Source organism: Oratosquilla oratoria, chromosome 26 (genome assembly GCF_046742065.1).
Source record: "Oratosquilla oratoria isolate Oo_2021 chromosome 26, ASM4674206v1, whole genome shotgun sequence".
NCBI classification, from domain to species: domain Eukaryota; kingdom Metazoa; phylum Arthropoda; class Malacostraca; order Stomatopoda; family Squillidae; genus Oratosquilla; species Oratosquilla oratoria.
The window spans coordinates 53,231,643-53,239,142 of record NC_134802.1 but is presented as its reverse complement, the minus strand read 5'-3'; positions in this window follow the sequence as shown (position 1 = coordinate 53,239,142).

Here is a 7,500-nt window from a genome sequence, read left to right as displayed (position 1 = left end):
CGTCATGATCATCACTCGCCTCCATCACCACCACCACCATCACCACCACCACCACCATCAACACCACCACCATCACCACCAACCTCCCCACATTCCGGACGAGATTCAGGACTAACAGCATCGGTAGGAAGCATCAGCATCAAGAGACGACGACACCACCACCACCACCACCACCACCACCACCACCACCACCACCACCACCACCACCACCACCACCACCACACCACCACCACCACCACACCACCACCACCACCACCACCACCACCACCACCACCACCACCACCACCACCACCACCACCACCACCACCACCACCACCACCACCACCACCACCACCACCACCACCACCACCACCACCACCACCACCACCACCCCGACAACCACCACCCCGACAACCACCACCACCACCACCACCATTAACACCACAGCTACCACCACTACCACCTCATGTTCTACCTAAGACACCAGGAACAGCCTTAGCTGGAGACTAGCACCAGGAACTTCAGACACCACCATAAACAACACCATCTAGCTAAGACCCCAGTAGCTTGGGGTGGGGGTGGGGGTTGAATACCAGACTAAGGGTCTTCAGCCACTAGCACCAGGTCATCACCATGGACACCAGATACCACCATAAACACCACCCTTTACCCCAGAAGATCCTCCAGAGGGAGAGACTCCGGGGGGGGGGCGAGTTCGGGGACCACGCCGGGCCTCACCGGACTAAACAGAAGCGGCAGGCCGGACAGAAACAGTAGCGGAGTCCATCAGCATTCCTTTACCGACGAGTGCATTCCGACATGCGCCCCGCTACTGCACCACTGCACCACGCCCCACCCCTCCCTCCGCGCCTCGCCACCCTCAGCCACCATAGCACAGTACTCGGGCTCCTCAGAACCCCAATGGGCCTGGGCCGTCCCAATGCACATCACCTGCAACGTGCATCCATGGTATCGCAAGAAGTACAGCACCAGTTGCATATACTTCCTGTGTGTGGGGAGAAAAAGTATTGCATAATTTGTGACACCTAATGCGTTGAATGTTCATAGGGATGCTCTCCAAAGAATCAATGGATTTGAGCGTCCCAATGCACATCACCTGCAACGTGCATCCATGGTATCGCGAGAAGTACAGCACCAGTTGCATATACTTCCTGTATGTGGGGAGGAAAAGTATTGCATAACTTGTGACACCTAATGCGTTGAATGTTCATAGGGATGCTCTCCAAAGAAGCAATGGATTTGAGCGTCCCAATGCACATCACGCAAATCCAAGGTACAGCAGGACCTACATGTACTTCCTGCATAGAGAAAAAACATCGCTTAGGTTGTGAGATCTACTGTAGAGGGTTGTGTTCCTTTGCAACCTTCCCGATGACACCTGTATCCTTTTGCAACCTTCCTCGAGCGTCCGGGGCATCTCATGCAACCTCCACCAAACACCTGTGCATGTCCCTACATGCACACCTTCATTAATGCACTTTCCCTCGTGCACTACGCCACTGACACAACAATTTCAGATTATTCTCTCTCCAATTAGGAATTTCTCTCAAACTTGAATTTCTCAGATTCGGAATTTGTCGAATTTGGAGCTTCTAGAATTTGAGATTCCGAAAATGCAGAATACTTAAGACCTAGTTTCCGAAATTCTGAAACACCGCAAGTCTGAAAGCTCTTCGGCAATTGGAACGAGAACAACTTAAGGAAATGCGGCTTGATTTCAGAAAGTGCTTCTAATCTCTGAAATGTATAAGATATCGGACCTTTTTGTTTCCAATATTGGGAGTTAGATGTCGGAACTTTTTGTTTCCAATATTGGGAATTAGATGTTGGACCTTTTTGTTTCCAATATTGGGAATTAGATGTCGGACTTTGTTTCCAATATTGAGAATTAGATGTCGGACCTTTCTGTTTCTAATATTGGGAATTAGATGCAGGAACTTTTTGTTTCCAATATTGGGAATTAGATGTCGGACCTTTTTGTTTCTAATATTGGGAATTAGAAGTCGGACTTTTTTGTTTCCAATATTGGGAATTAGATGTCGGACCTTTTCGCTTCCAATATTGGGAATTAGATGCCGGACCTTTTCGTTTCCAATATTGGGAATTAGATGCAGGAACTTTTTGTTGCCAATATTGGGAGTTAGATGCCGGAACTTTTTGTTTGGGAATTCCTATTACCAATTAGCACCACTTTTATTTTTTCTGACTGCCGCCAACCGATTTAATTAATTTCCTACTGAAATAGGTACTTCCACCCAGTGACTTTAAAACCTCAAAATATTTGCTTAATCAATCCGTCTTAACGAGTGATAATTGATAATCAAACGTCAGAAATATTATTCTGGTTAATTTTTTTGGTGCGTTTTATTTGTGTCTTCATTTTGGGCTGTCGGCAAACGATTTTATTCCACAGAAGGCAAGAGTTAAAGGGCCTAAAGTAAAAACAATTTAATCGAGTTGAATACACCCCCCTTGTCGTTCGGTGGTTAATCTCGATCAAGGTGACTCGGTTAAAATGGTTATCATACTAAGCTTTTTTTCTTCCTCCTCCGACCTCCGATTGATCGGCGATACCACCAACCTCCAACACTTTTTCCGCCGTCAAATCATTATGGCAAATTAGTTTGTTTTCTCAACAATTTGCTGAAGGAAATTAGTTTCCCTCCAGCATATCACACTCCTTCCCGAAAGCTGCGGATTACAAATCTGCTTCAAAAGTCGGAGTAAAAAAAAAAAAAAGCGTGATAACGCTTGAACTCTCAATTGTGACGAGGCAAAGGTGTCTTCGCCACACTTTAAGCGTTTCCTTCTGTCTAAAGTCAGATGATTCTCCCAGGCTGATGACGAGGTTGTTCGAGCTATCTTAGTCAACCCCGGAAATAAACAGAATTGGCTGATGGCATCTAGAAGCTCCCCGCGGTGTACGAAAGAGGTCATTAGTGATTGCCACTTCTTTACCGGAGAATGGGGTGCCACAGAGATGGATGCACTCTTGTTCACTGGTGCCGCATGATTGATTGATTGATTAATTGATTGGGTTGATCGATTGATTGTTTACTATCACCATGCGGTTTTGTTCACTTCAAAACAGGACTCCATAATAAAGGGTGTTACGTTATTATACCTAAGATCCCTACTACAGTACCTATGACCCGAGGTTGTCTGCCCTTGGTCTTACAATATCACCTCTTGTCTCCCTTCTCCTGCCTCTTACTGACCTCTGGCTTGACCTCCCCACGGTGCCTCCGCGACCCAAGAGGCTCTGGCCTCTCCTGCTGAAAACCTCACAGTCGAGGTCATAAGGTCACCCTCATACCTCCACAAGACGTACACCGCATGACTTGTATTGCACCTTTTTATTCTTCCTGGTAGACATCCAAAACTGACCTATGATGTACCAAAAATCGGTGCAAATATGTCTTTCATTGCCGGGTACCAAGTACGTTTTCTATATAAAGTACCCGTAGTTCCCTTAACACATGCATATACCAAAAGGTCTCCTCCTCCTTATAAGGAAGATGACCAAGTTAAAGCCCACATTCACCCTATATCCATCTCACACACCTATCCAAAAACCCATCATCCATTTAGCACCTCGTGGATGAGGGGGTTGGTCCTTCCTCCCGCCACACTGCTCGGGTCAAAGGCAATGGAGCAAGACACAGCACTTTCATGCAAGGGCCAAAGTTGGTTTACCCCCAACCTCTTCATTCCAATGTAAAGATAGATAAAACATAAACAAACGAATAAACTAACAAATAAATAGATAGATACATAAACAAATGAATAAACATATTGATGAAATTAAACAATTAAAATTGATAGATGATACAACTAATGGAAACAACAATGGCATCAACAACAAAAACAACAACACATGAAATATCCAATTCTTTTAAGAATATAACATAAGAATGAAAGGTACTGCAAGAGACCATAGGGCCTACACTGAGGAGATCCCTTCTATTGCTTGAAAAGTAATTACGGTGAAAAGGTGCCGAATTTCTTCACAAAGAACTGAATTAACACGGAAATGTTATGCTTTTTCGATGATAATCTAGGGGTTCTGTTCTTGGGTATAATAATAATTGTATCAATTACTAATTACGGTGCAAAGGTACCAAATGTCTTCACAAAGAACTGAATTAACACGAAAATATTATACTTTTTTGATGATAACCAGGGTTTCTCTTCTTGGGTATAATATTGCTCTGAAGAGGAATCACAGGGGAGGTTTATGTAGCGTACCTGAAAGAAGCGACAGTCTAGATTAGTCATAAGTTAAAAGTCATCAGCATTCTTTCAATCAATCAATTAAATCAGTCATCTCAAGTCCACTGCTGAGCAAAGGCCTCCTTCATAGCATTCCATAATTCACACGACCGCGCCTTCCTCTGCCATATCACTCCTGCAAACTTCTCAATATTGTCTCTCCACCTTCTGTCTGGTCTCCCTCTTCCACGCTTACCATCTCGCGGCGTCCACTCAGTAACACACTAGCTCGATCGCTCATCAGTCGTTCGTACTAACTTACCTGCCCAATTCCACTTCCTCTCTTTGGCCGTCTTTACAATATCTTTCAGTGTTCTTTCGCTGATCAAAATAACACAATTCTAGTTAGAACTAGATCATTAAAGATCCTCAAAGGAAATGGAGATTGTCACATGGAAATTAGAATAAGACCTAATAAAAATGAAAATAGAAAACAAAAGCGCTCGAGCACGCGCGCTTGCACACACACACACACACACACACACACACACACACACACACACACACACACACACACACACACACACACACACATATATATATATATATATATATATATATATGAGAGAGTGATAGGTGGGGAACCTATCACTCTCTCATTTGTCTTAAACAATTTATCAACACATATATATATATATATATATATATATATAATATATATATATATATATATATATACTAAGAGTTTTCCCCCTTAACAGGGAGGTAGCCAAGTCAAAGGCAGATATCTACTCCCACCCATTCCACTCCCCTCCACCACACCTTTCCCCCCTTTCATCTTAGCTCCTCATGGATGCCGGGTCATGCCTGCATCTCGGCCACTGCCCTGGGCCAGAACCAATGCAGCAAGACACAGTACATCGACAGCAAGGCAGCTTTACATGGTGACGATCTGTCCACTGCTCTCTCCACATCTCCCTGCACGTGACACTAACAGCCTCAGTTTAATGCAGTCATTGTTTTAGGGTCATTAGTAACACCCCTACGGACCAGACCTACAAAGTGTTCTTTTGTAATTCGTGACTCCATACACACACGGTAGCCCAGTGGATACCAAGTCGAGCTCATGAGCAGGTGGTCATGAGTTCGACTTTGGGATCCTCTGCGTGCTTCTTGCTTTGATTTCTGACAGCCCTGGCCAAGCGGGGAGGCGACCCAAACATCGGCCTAAAAAAAAAAAAAAAAAAAAAAAAAAAAAAAACAGCGGCGTGCAGGAATTGCGAGGGCTCGCCATACCAGGGGTTTCTCACTTCCCACTTCTTAGCTCCCGCCGTTTTCGTTGTGAATGAAAACCCGCAATCCCAATGTTACCAGCAACGATCTTCCCACACATTTACCGGGGAGGAAGCGTTGGATTAATTGTTGTTTATCTTTTAATAACAAGGTCTGTTGTTATGTCAATAACAGGAGGAAGAGGAGGAGGAGGAGGAAGAGGAGGAGGAGCAGGAGGAGAAGGAGGAGTAGGAGTAGGAGGAGGAAAATGAGGAGAAGGAAGAGGAAGAGGAGGAAGAGGAGGAGGAGTAGGAGGAGGTTGAAGAAAAGGACTAGGAGGAGGAGAAGAAGGAGAGAAAGGAGGAGGAATATGAGTAGTAGTAGGAGGAGGAGGAGTAGGAGGAGGAGGAGGAATAGTAGAAGGAGGAGAAGGAGGAGGAAGAGTAGGAGTAGTAGTAGGAGGAGGAGAAGGAATAGAAAGAAGAGGAGGAGGAGGGAAAGGAGGAGGAGGAGGAATAGTAGAAGGAGGAGAAGGAGGAGGAAACGTAGGAGTAGTAGTAGTAGGAGGAGAAGGAATAGAAAGAGGAGGAGGAGGAGGGAAAGGAGGAGGAGGGAAAGGAGGAGGAGAAGGGAAAGGAGGAGGAGGAGGGAAAAGAGGAGGAGGAGGGAAAGGAGGAGGAGGAGGGAAAGGAGGAGGAGGAGGGAAAGGAGGAGGAGAAAGGAAAGGAGGAGGGGGAGGAGGGAAAGGAGGAGGAGGAGGAGGAGGAGGAGGAGGAGGAGGAGGAGGAGGAGGAGGAGGAGGGGAACAGTCATCAGTCCCCAGGTCTCCTTATATGGAAGAATACAGAAATAGTTCTTGGACTCTTCGGAGACCGAACGCCTTCCCCTCGGGGCTGCACTTTCAGATGGACGTAAGCGCTGTGATAAGTTTTGAAGATGGACTCCGGGGAGACGTTTCTCTCCGACGTGTGTTTAGCAGGACCACCACTGGTATGTAGATATTCTTGGTCGTTTAATTTTGTACAGAAAGGGGGAAGTTTGTATCATTCTTCAATCTTGATTGATATAATTCTTCAATCTTGATTGATATAATTCTTCAATCTTGATTGATGAGATCTACTTCGTTTCTGTACTCCTTCTTCATGTAACTTCCATTCAAGAATCATCTTCACTGAACTAGAGACTTCCTGAGAAATTTGTGTTAATGTTTGTTCTCTGGATCCATTTGCGTTCTTGTCCTTTAACGACAAGAACTCCCGGAAACGAGTACCAATGTTTATTGTCAGAATCCACCTGGCCTGTACACGTCCCCCTGGCCTTACCCTTCCCGTGTAGGTGGTGCACTCTCATCGCCATTTCCTCCCATTCTCAATGCAGGCGGGCTCTTGGGTCAGACGCAACGTGCCGAGGGCCCCGAAATGGGGTCAGATTCCGTCCCTAACGACTGCGTCTCCATTTAGGGGATAGACCCTGACAGACCCTAATAGCCCCTTCTGCCTCTTTGCCGAAAAAGGGAACCAACGAGACTCGAATTTCGGATGAGCGGAGACCCGCGACAGCGGCAGCGGCGGCGGCGGCGGGGGCAGCTGCTGCGGCGAGACCGCGAGCGCACCTGGAACAATTTGCGGCTTGAAGGGACCGGATGAAATTGCCTTTCTGTTGCGGTTGATACTTGCCGTCCGGTATGCTTACTGTGGGCACCCGTAGTCCCGTCCTTATCTTCCTTCCTTTCTTATCCAGTCTGTCTCTTCTGTCTGTCAGTGTTCCCGTGGGAGTGATACTTCACTCAAAAAAAAAAAAAAAAAAAAAAAGTTACCTCACCCCCCACCCCAACCCCCCCACACACCCCAACCCCCCAACCCCACCACCACCCCACACCGTCCCGCTCTGGCTTGCTTGTCCCTTTCCTCTCTATGCAATCCCGGGCACCATCTTGTAGTTCCATCACCCGGGGTCTTCGGCGGCCGTCCCTCCTCCTCTTCGACAGGATCACTCTATACCCTTTCACCCTTTCTT